Source organism: Amblyomma maculatum, chromosome 9 (assembly GCF_055883805.1).
Source record: "Amblyomma maculatum isolate TAMU_Amacu chromosome 9, ASM5588380v1, whole genome shotgun sequence".
NCBI lineage: Eukaryota > Metazoa > Arthropoda > Arachnida > Ixodida > Ixodidae > Amblyomma > Amblyomma maculatum.
This window is the reverse complement of record NC_139352.1, coordinates 92,343,488-92,360,298: the sequence shown is the minus strand read 5'-3', so window position 1 is coordinate 92,360,298 and position 16,811 is coordinate 92,343,488. Positions and strand designations below refer to the sequence as shown.

Genomic DNA, 16,811 nt, shown 5'->3' with positions numbered 1-16,811 from the left:
TTTTCGGCGTCCTTCGGTATCTGCACGGACTGCTTCTCTACCGATTTTGCCGCTAGCTTTCTTCCGATGGCGGCCTTGTGCTTGTAGTCCGCCGCTCTTCATCTTTGGTCGCGGTTCGCGTTTCCTCTTCGAGGGGCACTACGCGGCCTTTCTTTTTCGTAATAAACCATGTACCCTTAGTTAGCTCCGCGGGGTCGATAGTCTCTCCCTCCACCAGCTCCATTGCGTTGCTCATGCTCTTCTGTGGCTCCCGCCGCCGAGAGCGTCTTTCTTCTGCTAGGCCTACGGGTAGGCCTAGCGGTCCCGCGTGGGCCGCCGAAAAATAGGCAAATTAGTGTGCCTACCTCCGAACTTGCGGTCTCCTCGGACTCCACTTCACGTGTGTAGTCGACTCCACCGGTATAATGCACGCCGTAGGTCGAAACTTGGACTTGAACGGCTGCGTTCGACGGAGCTCATCGAACGCGCGGCCGCTCACTCCTGATATATGTTCGTAGCGGATTAGGTTTTGGGGAGCATTTGTTGCTTTACTTGCCTGCCATGTTGCTACACTTCCTTGCAGGAGTAAAGATTCAGGGTCACTAGGACGGACCTTTGCGTGCCAATTTTCTCTTTGCTTGCTTTTGTTGACGCTGCATGCAAGGCTGAGCTGGACTACCAGTAAGATATCCACTTTTTTAAACAGTGCGGCGTAATAACTGGAAATTATTCATTTTGTCAGTCATTGGCACCTGATAATGTGCTGATAGCGCGTGTGCCGCGTCTGAAACATTGTCTGTCCGTGACGTCACTGGTCACATGTGTGCTTGCTATATAAAGATGCTGTTCGCGTGAAATAAAGGGTTGTTGTTATCGTGCCGGGATCGGGGCAAGTCTCAGTTCCTTCCTGCCCGCTGCCCGGCCGCGCTCGGCGTCCGGCCAGGGACCGAACGCGACATGGTGTCAGAAGCGGGATCCTCTGGCGTTTGAGAGGCGTTGCCTTAACTTCGTCAACGGGCGCCATGTCAGAGGACAACGCAGCCAAGCCCTCTCACGGCATGTTCGCAGTTCCAGCTCCGTCAAGGTTTGACTTCGACCGGACGTCCGAATGGCCTTCTTGGATCCAACTCTTTGATGACTACCGCTTCGCCTCGGGCCTAAATGAGCAGAATGAAGAAGCGCAGGTCCGGACGCTACTTCATACGATGGGCAGGCAAGCAAGAGAAATCTTCTCTACTTTTGCATTACACGGAGAACAAAAGCAATACGAAGTCCTCAAAAAGAAGTTCGACGAGCACTTCGTCGCCGCAAGGAACCTTGTTTATGAGAGCGCGTGCTTTCACTGTCGCACTCAAGAACCTGAAGAGTCAGTCGACCAATTCGTTACCGCGTTGCGCACGATGGCGGACCGGTGCGACTACCAGGAAAAGGAACGCATAATTCGCGATAGGTTCGTGGTCGGCCTCAGGGACGCTAAGCTCTCTGAGTCGCTTCAAATGGATGCGAATTTGTCTCTCGCCAGCGCTTTGGCAAAAGCGCGCTTAAAGGAGACCGTCCAACGACAGCAGCTGCAACTGCGAGAAACCGGCGACGAACCCTTGGTAACGGCGATCGGCAATCTTGACGCGGTCAGCAACTAAGGGCAGCCCAGAAAATATTCTTCAGGACAGCACTCGGACAGCTTGTCAAAGAACTATTAATCTGGAATACAAGATCCGCGGCCCAGAGTCCAGTTCTACCGACCGGGCACCCCCGGGTCATGCCCAAACTGCGGTCAAGGAACGCACCCCAGAGCCTCGTGCCCGGCAAAAGCAGCCAAATGCAACTACTGCGGCTGTTCCGGACACTTCGCAGCTGTATGTCGAAAAAAGGCTGCACGTGATGGAAAGAAGGTACAGCTTTCTTCTCTCCATATGGACAAGGGGGCGTACTTCGTTGGCGTGGTGAACGGGGAGTACTCTAATTCTCGGTATGTACAGGTCGTCATTAACGGCACTACGGCGTTCGCTGAAGTTGATTCCGGTGCCGAAGTTTCTGTTGTGCCTTCGACGTTTCCCGCTTTACCTACCAGGCTAGAAAAGTGCGACCTAATCCTAATAGGCCCGTCGAATGAGCCACTGAATGTTTTGGGAAAGTTTCATGCCACTGTCCAGTGGAAACAAAACACTGTACAGCAAATTATGTACGTGGTCTCACCATTACGCTCCGTACTTTTGGGTCTCCCAGCGCTTGAGGCTCTGGAAGTTATTAAATTTGCGGACTCGGTCAGTAGCGCAACAGCTGTCGAAGCTTCCTACCCGCAGCTTATCAGCGGTCTAGGAGCGATAAAAGCATACAAAATTACACTAAAGCCGAACTCGACACCTTTTGCAATTCATGTTGTGCGTTGCATAGCCTTACCCTTGCGTGACCGAGTTAAGCAAGAGCTCGAGCGTATGGAGCGAGATGACGTGATCCGCAAAGTAGAAGAACCAACAGAATGGTGTGCAGGAATTGTGCCAGTACTCAAACCATCTGGAGCGGTTCGTATTTGCGTTGATTTGACTCAATTAAACAAAAGTGTACTTCGCGAACGCTATGTCATGCCGACTGTGGATGATAGCCTCGGTCTTTTAGGTGGTGCGTCTGTGTTTTCGAAGTTGGACGCCAACTCTGGCTTCTTTCAGATTACGTTTTCGCCCGAATGCCAGTTGTTACCTACGTTCATAACGCCAGTTGGGCGATACTGTTTTCAAAGACTGCCTTTTGGAATAACGTCGGCACCCGACATATTTCAGAAGAAAATGTCGCAGATATTTGAAGGAATCCCAGGCGTGATAAACCTGATGGATGATGTGCTAATTTTTGGTAACGACAAGGCTCAACATGACGAACGCCTGCGTCTAACTTTAGATCGTCTCGCCAGTGCCGGTGTTACGCTAAACAAAAAAAGTGTTCCTTTAGGGTAACTGAGATAAAATTTCTTGGCTGTGTGCGTAGTAAAGATGGCATCAAGCCGGATCCTGAAAAAGTTCTTGCTATCAAAGAACTGGCGACGCCGGCTAACATGTCTGACGTACGACGGCTGCTCGGTATGGCTAATCATCTGGCAAGATTCATACCAGATTTGGCTTCGAAAACGGCGCCTTTACGTCACTTGCTTTTGAACGGTTCCGAATGAACGTGGGGACCAGCCCAAGAGCAAGCGCTATCGTACGTCAAAGACGTTATCTCTTCGAAGCGCGTCATGGCTAACTATGATGTAAAGTACCCTACAATTCTTTCCGCTGACGCGTCATCATTCGGTTTGGGGGCCGTATTGATACAAGTTCAACCAAACAATGAAAAACGACCTGTTGCATTTGCGTCGCGCTCGTTGACGCCTGACGAAACCAGATACTCTCTGATTGAGAAGGAAGCGTTGGCAATGACTTGGGCGGCAGAACGATTCGAAGGGTACATCAAAGGTCTTGAAATTTTGTTTGAAACCAACCACAAACCACTTGTAAAGTTGTTGGGAAAATCACCTTTAGATGTTTTGCCTCCTTGTATTCAGCGCTTTCACATGAGACTTATGCGGTTCAACTTTACGGTTGTGCATGTCCCGGGTAAGAGCCTCGTTACTGCAGATGTATTGCATAGAGCCCCGATTCAGGGAAACCAAATTGATGCTCATGCGCTGAGTATTGGCGAAGTCGCCAAATTCGTTTCGGGCTGTTTGATAAATGCCGTCGAGGCTAGCCTTTTTGAACGAGTCAAAGCTGAACAAGCAGCCGATGAAGTCTGTCAAGCTCTCACAAAATTCAGCCTGGAAGGCTGGCCAAAGTTCTCATCGCTGTCGATGGTCTTGCGTCCATACTGGCAGGAAAGAGCAACGCTGACAGTTGTTGAAGGCGTGCTACTCAAAGGTGTGCGGCTGGTGATTAAACGAAAATTACGCGCAGAGGTCTTGAAGCACTTGCACGAGAGTCACAAAGGAATCGAGAAATGCAGAGCTCGAGCCAAAGAGTCCGTATGGTGGCCAGGGTTGAGTTGCCAGCTGAGAGCTTTGGTAACTGATTGCCCAGTGTGCGCGGAGCACAGGCAACAAAAGTCGGAACCAATGATTCCGACAACCACTCCACAGCATCCTTGGCAAAAGCTAGGTGTTGATCTCTGCCATATTGAGGGAAAATGGCATTTGGTGGTAGATTACTTTTCTAGATACCCAGAGGTAGCCTTGCTATCTTCGACAAAAAGTGTCACTGTCATTATGCACCTCAAAAGTTTCTTTGCAAGACATATGGCATAGCAGAGGTTGTCATCTTGGATAATGGAACACAATTTGTATCTCAGGAATTCCAGTCTTTTGCTCGCGACTATTGCTTCCGCACTGTGACGACGAGCCCCAGTTACCCTGAGGCAAATGGGGGAGTAGAAAGGATGGTCCAAACAATTAAACGGCTGATTATAAAAGCTAAGGACCCCTATCTTTCGCTGCTAGCGTACAGGCACACCCCAGGGCCACTGGGAAAAAGCCCTGCAGATCTTCTGATTGACAGGCGGCTACGCACAACAGTCCCTCTCCCTCCCAAGAGCCTTATGCCCCAGAAGGTGAGCCTGAAAAAATTCAGAGATCGCGATGTAACCATCCGACAGCGGCAGCGTAGGTACTTCAATAGTCGTCATAGGGCTCTTCCGCTGCCACTCCTCAAACCAGGAGCGGAAGTATGGGTGACAGACTGCAAAGTGAAAGCGCGAGTCTTAAGTCCTGCACAACGAACTTCTACGGGTGTAGTTCTAGAAAGAAACAGGAAATTCCTGGTTCGCTTTGTTTCCCAGCAGAATGACTGCAAGGAAGAAGGAGGTAGCTATGAGTTTCCGCAGGCATATGATAGTCGGGTAGAAATGGAACAGGAAACTAATCCATCTAAACCGAAGGCACCTGCCGATCCATCTAATACCCCCTTGCCACAAACTAGCCCTCCTGGATATAGAACACGATTTGGCCGTCATGTCCGACCGCCAGACCGATATGGGTTCAGTAACTGACTGTTGTTTTGTTTTGAGCATTGGTTGCATTCATTAAAAAGTATTCATCCTTTGTTGGTGGCAGTGCTAAGCTTGCTGCAAATGCCAGTGTATCTTTTCGGAGAAAAGGGGAGATGTGCTGATAGCGCCTGTGCCGCGTCTAAAACATTGTCTGTCCGTGACGTCACTGGTCACATGTGTGCTTGCTATATAAAGATGCTGTTCGCGTGAAATAAAGGGTTGTTGTTATCGTGCCGGGATCGGGGCAAGTCTCAGTTCCTTCCTGCCCGCTGCCCGGCCGCGCTCGGCGTCCGGCAAGGGACCAAACGCTACACGGCCGCGTTTGGCGTCCGGCCAGGGACCGAACGCGACAGATAAGATTAACACAATGTGCTTATCTGCTGTTTATGCACGCCGAGAGTCAGAAATTCGTTTGCTTCAACACTATTGCACCAAACAAAATATACATTCTGCATCAATTCCAATTTCAGCACGTTGACTTGGACACAGAAATTTTGTAGCAGTGGCGAATTTCAATGCTCATAAACAGTTTGCCCAAGTTGTACTAAAACAACAATTGTGCGTTATATTGCATCTATTATTGTTTTTGCTTGCAGGTGTTTTGTACGAAAGGGAAGATGGTGACATGCGAGCTGCTCGAGCATACATCGGGAAGGGCTGCTGAAAGCTGCTGTCCTTATCACCGAGAGAAAGAGGCGCATGCTAGAGATGCTGGCTTGGCAGACACCTAAAGCTGCTATTAATGCGGCGTCTTCCTACAGCCTGGGATTCTGCTGACATGTTGTCAATAGACCCAACCGGAGGTGAAGTTCTGGAAATATTAAAGAATTCTCCCTGTTGTTATTTTTCTCATTTTGTACCACATCTACACGTAATAAATATGCATGAATCGAACAATTCTGTTTTCTTGTGTGTGCATGTATACATACAGGATGCTGTATATATATTATTAGCTGCATGTAAAGTACCTGCACAAAAACAAACTCATCCCGGTGTTTGGCGCATGATAGCCTTAGATGCCTCTGCGCCGTACTACCCATAAAATAAAAATCGGCACAAAAAATAAAAACAAAGGTTGAACAATAACGGGATTGCCTGGATGCCAATGATGCAATGCCAGTGGACAAGCTTGGGTGTGTGATATGGTAGGCAGCCGATGAGCCTAGCTGGATAGCAGTTATTAAAAAACAAGTGAGTAAGCTTGGGTGCAAGTATTGGATAGCCAGAGAGTGTGGCCGGACGTACGTTGTATAGGAGCCTGTGGGTACGTTTGGGTGGAAGATATTGGGTAGCCATTGAGTAAGCTTCATGCAAATAAATAACCTAATATGCCATTGGTGGCCATTGTAGGAAAGCCAGTCTAGTAGATTGAATCCACTTTTGCACATTATAGCACCCCAATGAAACGCCATTATTGTCCCCAATATTGGGCTGATGGCGGTCAATTGATGGCGTGCTACTTGGGATGGGCTAAAGCGATGTGTTGCCTTTGCCGAGGGGCATTAAAGATCCAAACACTTCGTGTCGGCTCAACCAGCAGGACACCATTTCTCCCGAACACAGCAATGGGACGAATGGCTATGCCTGGGAGCACGGGGCCCGTGGTGTTGCACAGTACACGCAAACATCTGATTATCCGATGCCCCAGAGGGGCGTCCTATATGTTTTGCACAATGTGAAAAAATAGCAAGGTGCGCGTGAACCTCGCATAAATATGAAACTTATTTGCTTTTCTGAAGTTGCTCTTGAAGTCAGTACAAAGTGCATATACATTCGTGTAAACCAGTCTTCTGATTGGATGATGACGCCCTTCAATAACTTTTGAAATGACATCTGGTAGTATTAGAAATAATGCCAAATAAATGTTTTTATGATATCGAGGAAACTCGCCTTAGACTTGCACAGCACAAGTCTTTAGAAGCAAGTTCCTCTTTTGCCGGACGTTTTTCAAAAACTAGATTCTCTGCCACCCGCTGGCATCTAACTGCGTAATTATATACGCCACTGCACCACGCGCCCTAGGTGAGGTCAGGTGAGGTAAGAATCCGCTTTTAGTAGCTGTCAATGACGGAGGACAGTCAGCCGGCCCAGAAGACTGCCATACCCCATCCATCTAGTAAGCTGCTAAAATTTACACTTTTGAGTAGAAATGGCTTCGTAAAGCATTTATGGGCACAGGAAGGGAATTGTACCAGATCAGTTGTTCGCCCCCAGTATTTTGTGTAAATGGAGGCAGAATGTATAAATTACGCTTTAGGCTTTGATTTCTTGCTGCTTTCCATCCTTTGTCAAAAAGCTGTGCTGTCGCAGCATAGGCAAAAATTCAGTTTTTCGTAGAGTTCTTTTGTGATGTGTAGAAGGCCTCTCAGTCGCTACCAACGTATTAGAACTTGATGAGCGTTCTGTGGGGGCATCTCTGTGACATTGAAAGATTTCGATCGAAATGCAGTTTCCTAGCGAAAGCTGCACTGGACTAGTTAGCAGTGCATTTCAGGACGCCCGCGCTTGTAACTTCTGCGCTTGCGCCGTAATCATGGCAACCGGCTGCTCCGATTCGCAGGCATTCGCCGTGCGCTGTCGCCTCGCAGGTCTTCGCAGCGCGCATCGCGAGGCATCACTAAGCAATGTGCCTCACTGCGCATATCCCTTACGGAAATGCCATATCTGGACATAAAAAAATCCAGATCAGGTATATCAGGAATTGGGCCGATATGGCATATAAGGACAGATCTAGGCCAGATAAGGCATATCTGCCCAATTCCTGACTTCGAGTACCAGATAAGGCATATCTGGTTGTATATGCCTGATCTGCCCAATTCTTGATTTCGAGTACCAAATAAGGCATATCTGGTCAGATATGCCTTATCTACCCATTTCCTGATTTAAAGATCTAGCCCGCATGGCATGTAGGTTTTGAACTATAGATATATATATCTGCATATCAACATAATACTTTATTACAACACACACAAGACAATTTCAGTATTCCAGCTAAACGCGCTCTCAATCAAGTTTGCCAAGGGAAACCTGAATTTCCCCTTTTATTTCAAACCTTACAGGAAAATAGCTTTGAAACCGCAGGTTTTCTTTTTTCCCTGCCTATATGGAATCGCTCAAAGACGGGCCTGAATTACGTGTGTATACCGAGGGTCAAAGACATGATCATCCGTCAGTAAATATTGAGATTCTACTCATTTAGGCGCGATACTATAACAAACTAATGGGATATCTGAACAGAATAATGTCTACACGAGACGCTAAAGTGAAAGACATTAACCTATTAAATTAGATATTACATTTTTATTCTACTCTTTTACACACAGAGCTTTAACCAGTAAATGCTTTTAGTTTGAGCTGGTTTACTTGCGAAGCTAAATAAAATAAATGGCTAATCGAACTAGACTATTCAAAGGAAATTTAAAGGTTTGTCGATATCCGGAAGAGGTACCGCTAAACCGCAGGGCGATAAAACACACACTGCTGGGACTGCTGATAATACCTAAACCTTAGCAAAGTACATATAGGCTGTCAGGAAGTACTGGTGTTACCTTAAGCCGAGACTGCAGTGCAAAATGAGCGAACGCGCCTAACTCGTGGTTGCTTTTGAAATTAAGAGAGAAAACAAAGAAAAAAGCATGTCCGATGGCATTTGTCATGACAGCGACAGCTCTGCCCCTAAACCTAATCAAGCATGAAGCTACTTAGGTACTGCAAATAATAATAATAATAATAATAATAATAATAATAATAATAATAATAATAATAATAATAATAATAATAAACAACGAAGGACACACTGAAATCCACACACTGAACTTTGTTAAAATTGCTGGTGCGAAAGAAAAATTAGCAACGAAATGTACGGAAAAATATCACATATTAGCAATTACCATCATTAGAAAATTTTTCCATCAAAATAATAGTGAACAATATCCTGAGGCTGGCAAGTGCTAGTTCCCGACAAGAAGTCTCACGCTCACGGTTTTGGTGATAGGGCGTGAAGATGAGGCGGCACGATGAGGGTGTGATCCCACGCAATGGTGAAGATTTGGCCGGGCCACCCAGGGCAGTCCCAAGCAGCACGCCGTCAATGGACCGCCAATGGTCCAATATTGGGATATATTGGTCCCAATATTGGTCAATATTGGCATCTGATTGGGGCGCACAAAGAGCCAACATATATGCCAACCAATTTGATCGGCTCTCCTATCAAAACCAGTATTGGCATACTACCTTGTTTACTGGCATTCAACGGCACTCAATGGCTACTCAATAGCTACTCAATATCTTCCACCCAAGCTCACTCACTGGTTGTTATATCACGGCCATCCCGCCAAGCTCACTGGCCATCCAATATTTTGTATCCATGCTTATTCACTGGATATTCACAACTGGCATCCAGCCAGATTTATCGGCTACCCAATATTTTCAATCCAATCTTGCCCAGTGGTTTTGCATTATTGGCATCCAGCCAGAGCAATTGGCAATCCGGCTAGTTGCTTTTTTGTGCTATGACTAATAGGCACCTGCAAAGCCATCCCCTACTTATGCAGTGCAGATATTTTTCATGCAGCTTTTTACTTAAATAAAGCATGCTTAGGATATCCATGTACAGAAAATAATACAGCTGAAAGGTTCACTGCATGGTGATTTATTAGGTGTGCACGTGTTACAGGGCATGGAAACATTTAGGCAGAACTCTTAGACTTCAGTGCTCCTCCTGTCTTTGCGTCCTTTGGCAAGGTGTTCTCAGGTCCCAGGTTGGAGGAAGGCGCTGCGTTCATCGCAGCTTCTTTTGTGGTCGGTTGTAGGGGCAGCAGCTCCATGCAGCCTTTAAAGATATGGACTTGAGCAGCGTGCATAACAATGTATTTCCTTTCGCAGATGGCACCTGGAAATAAAAGCAACATTCATAAATCCATTAAGACAGAAAACTTTTGGAAAGTGGAAGTGCAGCTAGACCGTGGAGTAAAAATGCAAAATAAAGCACTACCTGTTGTCCCTCAGGCAACTTTCTTGTCTGATTTACTCAGGTTGAAATAAGCTGCATGCTCAGTGAGGCCGGCCATATTAACTTGGTTACATTGGTTGCGACATCTGGCAGTGCACGGCTTCCCATGTGGATGTATTGTTGACGCTGGAAACATAAAACAAAATATTTGCCGTTATCTATTCGGTAAACGGTAGTCAGTGCTTGCCCCTTTATACTTGTAGTGCCTTTGTGATCGAACACCTGTAGAAGAAAGACGTCGTCATAACTGGAAGCTTCAAATCAATAGCTTTCCTTTGAATAGATTGCCGCAAGAACTAAAAAGAAACTACAAAGGAAAAAACAGACACAAAAAATGGCAGTCGCACTCCGACCGCGGCTGCTAAATTTAGTGTGCACCGCATCATTACTGCAAACAGAACGTTTTAAAAGTTGTCAAAGCTGCAGCCAAAACAACGTACGACACAGATGCTTTGGGGTTTGTATGATACACTCGAACTGAAAAAATAAAGAAATCCGTAACTTAGCATCACGTTTGTTGTGGGAACAAGTTTGTACGTATGGTAAAGTATAAGAACTATGGTAGCAACTGTAAATAACCTATTTTAAGCGGCTATTTTATGACACTTCTACTACTCGGAATTAGCCCAAGAGAAAGATCAAACAAGTGAATAAGCTACGCGTCGTTTAGACCATTCCAATAGCGCATTCATAACGGCAAATTACAATATTAAATATTTGCTCGCAACTAAAAATCATGTCCGAGAAAGCTGGACTTAACTCTGAGTTTTGAATATAGTTTGTAAAAGAAACTGACCATTTCAGACACACAACACACGCGTGATGAAGTTGTAACCTGAAAATCACACAAAACACGCGTCATGTTTTACAGGACCACGTTTTTCTTTTGCAATACAAATTGGCCACTTCTGCGCCGTAAATTTTGTCATTATGACCAGGTTTATGCATACAAAATAGTGCGCTGAAAATACAGTTCAGAACTGACTGGCGTGGTGCGGTCGAAATAAATGACTTCCCGTTCTCGCAAGCATATCGGTTATTGACATGATGATCAAGGCTGACAACATACTGCACCAAATAATGTAAAAAAAAAAGTATCTTACCATACGGCTAGCGCAGATTTGCACACCTCAGTTGCAAAAATCCAAAATGAATGCTGCCACGCAAAGTACATCAAAGGGATCTGATGCTTTATACACCTAATAAGAAAAAGTAGCGATCTTACAAGGAGACAAAGCAAGAAATAATCTCAGAGAGCTCAGTTATGAACAAACAACTTAAAAAGCTGGTGGTACTCACAAATATCCTCTTTCAGGCATGGCCATTAAAACGAATCGGAACTTTAACAAGGCTTGGTTTTTCGATTCTGCTGTCCAAAGCTGCGGGAGCTCGAGCAGCTCGAGCGGGTGGGGATTGTGTGGCTGACCAGACGCCTCTGAATCAGCGGCTTGTGTCGAGTTTTGAGGCACGGTTGGAAGGGGGCAGAAGGATGGTTGTGTTTTCTCTCCCTCTTTTTTTTTTGCTTGAGATCTGTCGAAAGAGTAGGCATAAAGCTCAAAAGGGGGTGAGAGAAATGAAAGAGGTCCCGCAGGACCACGTGAGCCCAGAAGGCTGCCGGCCAGGAAAGTTGGCGGGAAGGAAGGGAAGAGTGAGGGGGAGTAGAGTGGGGGGCATTGTGAGCAACGCCTGCCTAGCGGGAGGAAAGAGAGGGCAGTGAAGGTAGCTGCCCTTCCGCGATGACTGCTTTACGGGGAGAAAAGGCTACAAGACGGGAAGTGGAAAGCGGTTTGGAGAATTGCTTTAGTCAAGGCCCTCGGGCGGAGAGGCGACAAAAGGACGAGAGAATGGAAACCATATGTTCTTTGCGCCAAGCTTGTGAGGAGGAAGGCGCAGAGTTTTGCCCTTGGCTTCGCTAAAACAACGAGGAGTGCGTTCGGAGCTCTTTCGTCGCCTCGACTGTTGGCTCGGTAACATTTTCAGTGGAATGATAATTTCGCTATATTTTTATTGTTAATGCAAAATACGTTTTACCTCATAGTTTCAAATAATAATCACATACGTAAAACAGTCTTCAGTTTTCACGGAATCGTCCTCGGTTCAAACAAATGGACATATTTTTTTTTTTATTAAAGATGGCACACAGGTCGCTGTTCATGACGGAGTGTTCTTGAAACGTCATCACGCGCAACTGAGCGATGCAAAAGCCCGTATACTTGCTGTATTCCTATTAAGGAAACGAAAAGCGAAAACGACCATAACTACGAGTACTTCCAGGTTAAAAAATCCCATGTTATTCATTTTTTATTTTTTTTAATCAGGTGGACATTTAGAGCAAGAAAAAATCCGCGTAGAACTAAGCGTGGGCATATCAAGAAATACAAAATACTCGACGAGCTAAGATCTGAAGAGCTAAATTTGCAGTAAAGAAAAAATAGAAAGAAAGCAAGGGTCAATATTGAAACTATATCTACGAACTTGGGACAAGGTTGTCCTCAGAAAGAAGCGCGGTATAATCATCTTTCAGCCCGCGGAAGCAGCGCTTGTGAAAGCGGCAGAATATTTCACAAAGGAACCCTAATTCTCAATCATGTGTTAAATTCTTCGAGAGCGGTGTTCTCTAAAAATGCCTCAAAACTGCTAAAGTAACGCACTTGCATTACTTTTAATATATATGAATTGCAATTAGCTGCCTGGTTGACATGATGGGATAAAATTATTTAGTTCTCTGAAGGGAAACGCCTTCGGTGCGGTGATTATATGGTTGGATAATAAGGCAATGAATGTTTGAAGAAAAGTTTCTGAAGAATGCTTAAGAGAGCGCTGTCAAACGCTGTGGTCAAATGCATCATTATGAGCCATATATTGCAGCTTTCGAACAAAAATAACTTCCGTAAAGAACATCGTTATTATGCAATTTCAATTTTGTTACCATATATGCTGGCGACACATGTGCGCGCATTCATTACACTGTAGGTAATTGTTTTAAATTTTTTTTTTCGTTTGCCTTGCACCATGCAGTGCTGTTGATTTTTTTATTATCTTTTACATGTACACTAATTTTTGGCAGTGTGCGATTTACGTCGCATTAGAATACGAACCATTCCAGGACAGTTCAGATTTGTTTTCTTGTCAAGTGAATTAGCTAGACATAACGTAGAATATATGTTGCTTGTATTTTTTCTTTTAGCTGAAATATTTTATGTGCTGCTGCACCGATGGCCAAAGTCGTTCAGTCTTTGTCTGTTGCTGAAGCCCACAGCAGAGCGCAAAAGAGTACAGTGCAAATTTGTGTTTAGTAGATATTAGAACTCGAAGGCCCTGAAAGCAGCCCAACATATCTGTCTATAAGAACAGCTAGTACTGAGGCGTGGTATAGTCGGTGCTTATGCTGAATGCCGGAAACAGCTAGGGTAATGGCGAATCATGCAGTGCGTGTTTGATTGGCTAGCGCGATCAATCTCTCCCACCTCTGCTTAGCTTGAACATGTTGGGTTTCTTTCCATCACGTAAAAAAAAGACGGAAATAATGATGCTACGCGTGCGTGTTTCCAATCATGGACAAACGTTTACAGGATGTGGATTCACCGGATATATTCGATCGTTTCTGCGTTTCTTATCCAAACGTGACCCCTGGTGTTTGTTCAAGCGACACACACTTTCTGTGGCGTTCTTCGCATTTGAGTACCTTGCGTTTCTTGACTGCGCAGGATTTTTTTCGCGGACACGCATCTATTAAACATTTGCTTGTCAGATCAGATGTGTGCTCGAGCATGCGCGTATGCTTGTACTCGTATGCGTATAAATAGGCCCATGGAACGAAATCCCGTGCGCGAGAGCTGTGCGCGAGATTTGTTCGAGATCTGTGCATGGATATATCTGTGCATCGGATCTGTGCATTGATGTGTCAATCACTTGCAATCATCCTGATTTGACGAGATCAGAAAAACAAATCGTCTCCACCGGGAATCGAATTCCTGCCTAGTTAACGCTTTAACCAACTGCGCTAAACCCTGGATCGCGAAACTAGCACCATACGTAATTCTCATTGTCTACCGTGAGGATAGCGACGAGAATGACGCTGCAATTAGTGATAATGACAATGATGACAGTATCAATGGTAATGACGCTGCGTTTAGTTGATAACGATAATGATACGTGATGCACCGTATGCAGTAGCATTAATCTCGCCTTCGCTAATTTCTGCAGTGTAGATTCCACGTGCTGTCAGAATTTTTTCAACACTTGGCTAAAGTTTGGAACACTATCTGTGTTAGCTACGTCCACGCGTGATCGACATCCGGGCCTCTAGTCTGCAGGAATTGTCTCGAAGATATTATATGGAGAATTTTACATAACAATTAATCGTGCCTAAAGTCGTAAATAAAAGAGTTCTTTACCAAAATTGTCAAGTATAATCGCAGGTCATCCACAACAATTAGCGAATAACGAGTGGCCCAAATTACGTATGGCGTATGAATATCTTCTACAGTTGAACGTAAACTGACGTCCGGGCCAGCGAAAAATTTAGCTGCGACGAAATTAGCCCCAACACACTGTCATATTGAGATGCAAGCATTAGAAATGTCTCTGTCGGTCAGAGCTGCTTCTACTGTTTTTTTAGCGCCGCTGCAGCCTGAAATGTGCAAAGGTGGCCAGCCATCAAAGCTCGTTAGACAATATCGACAACTAGAAACCATGATATATACAATGTTGGGATGCCATCAAAGCTGATGGGACAATATTGACCAATCTATGTCAAGATATATGCAATGTTGACAAGCCATCCATATTGGCAGAACATTATTGCCCAACCTATGCCATTAAGGTGCAATGCTGGCTAGCCATCACAGTTCATCGAGCAATATTGAACAATATAATGCATATGTATACATTGTTGGCAGGCCGCCATGACAGGCGGGTCACTATTGACCAATATATGCCATGATTTATTTATTGCTGACAAGACAACCATAATGGCCGGACAATATTAACCTATTTATGCCATTATATGTGCAATGCTGGCCAGCCATCAGACCTCATTAGGCAATATTGACCGCTATAATCCAAGATATATACAATGTTAGGATGCCACCAAAGCTGGTGGGGCAATATTGACCAATGTATGCCAAGATGTATTCAATGTTAACGAGGCAACCATAATGGCCGGACATTATTAGCCAAGCTATGCCATGATACGTGCAATGCTGGTCAGCCATCAAGGCTCATTAGACAATATCGACCACTAGAAACCAAGATATTACAATGTTAGGAAGCCGGCAAAGTTGGTTGGACATTATTGACCACTGTATGCCTAGATATATTCAATATTGAGAAGCCGTTGTTATTGACCGGACAATATTTACCAGGTTATACCATGGTGTGGAAGATATTGGCAAACAATTGCAGCTGGTTGGCCAATAATAACCAGGCTGCCTCATTGTGTATACAATAATGGCAAACTGTTCAATATGAATGGACATTATTGACCGCTCTTAGCCGGTTGAATGCCAATAACGGATATGGGTGAAGTTCACTGGGCCAATAATGATTATGGTATAGCGTGGCTGCACATTATTGGTAGCTCAATGGCACCATTGGGCCACTTGTGGGCCAGTAATCCCCAATCAATCCCCATTATTGGGCCGATGAAATGTGCTGCCTGGGGTAGCCTCGAAAAGCTCAATCGACCATCAGGTTCGCTGCCAAGGCTGGGCAGGCAGCTTATACCCGAAGTGGGACAAAGTAATTTCCTCTGTGCCGACAGTCAGACTGAAGCTCTTGTAGGTTTGCTGTCGGATTTTTGTTACATGCACACAGCTAATAGCGAACAGGCGCTGGCACACACACACCAGCATACACAACATGCAGCACGCCCGCCAGCCGCACCGAACTCCGATGTCTGCCACCGCGAAAGGAACGAGACAAGTGCTTAGGCGCACGGAGTTGAAAGGGGGAGGGGAAAGAAGCAAGCACACACAAAACGGAGAGCTCGCGGCCTACGCGGTATAGAGCGTGGCAGCGAGGAGGAGAGATGAAATGCGAGCCCACGACGCAGGGGCCGGCTCTGTTTGAGAGGGAAGAGGGGAACGCGGGAGAGGAGTCACTGCCTAGCCAGTGCGGCCCTCCACGCAGCAACCGCCAGCTGTCTCTGAGGGTGAGTTACCGTCTAGACAGCTCGGAGGGGGCCGTATACTGAACTGCCATCATTTTCTTGATATTTTGAATCGCTCAACTTAACCGACCATGCGTTTGTGCACCGGGCTGCTGCCGCATTTTAAATGAAAATGCGAGTTAGTAGACGGAAAGAGCAGCATGTAGCCATAACCCAGCGCCCCCCTGGATTAAGGAACACATGGTGTATTAATTATAGTGCAGGGAAATCTGCAGAATATTTGAAATATTAGGAGTCGCAGCTATTTTCTAAATTGGATACAATACTAAGCATGCAGGCCATGCTGAGTGTAGAAAAATTGAAGCTCGACCACATGATGCCAATATTGAATATTTGCAGAAGGTAGATGAAAGCCATATATTGCTAATATACAATCACTATGGCGCCAACATAATTAAGGCCCCGATAAGGTTATATAAAGTCCTGTTGATGCCAGGCATATGGGCCTGGTCTGTCTATATAAGGTCATGATGGTGCCATATATGCCCTTTATCAGGCCACATGAGGTCGCGAGGATACCATATATGCCCCTGATAAAGCCATATAAGGTCCCGTCACTCGTTCAGATATGGATTATATGTTTCATGATATGGCCAAATCTTAGCCATATAAGGGCAACATTTTGCGCATATATGACCT

At 45.5% G+C, this 16,811-nt stretch overlaps 1 long non-coding RNA gene and 1 pseudogene across 1 annotated transcript; one reads left to right on the top strand and one right to left on the bottom strand.

Moving 5' to 3' along the window:
• Positions 1–963: 963 nt before the first annotated feature.
• LOC146179747 (uncharacterized) lies at positions 964–4,492 on the top strand (annotated as a pseudogene).
• A 5,184-nt stretch (positions 4,493–9,676) lies between these two features.
• LOC146179746 (uncharacterized) lies at positions 9,677–11,187 on the bottom strand. Its single transcript, XR_014700940.1, has 3 exons — positions 11,104–11,187; positions 9,983–10,126; positions 9,677–9,880 (listed from the first exon to the last, which is right to left on the bottom strand). It is a non-coding gene; the product is annotated as an uncharacterized LOC146179746 (long non-coding RNA).
• Positions 11,188–16,811: the final 5,624 nt, after the last annotated feature.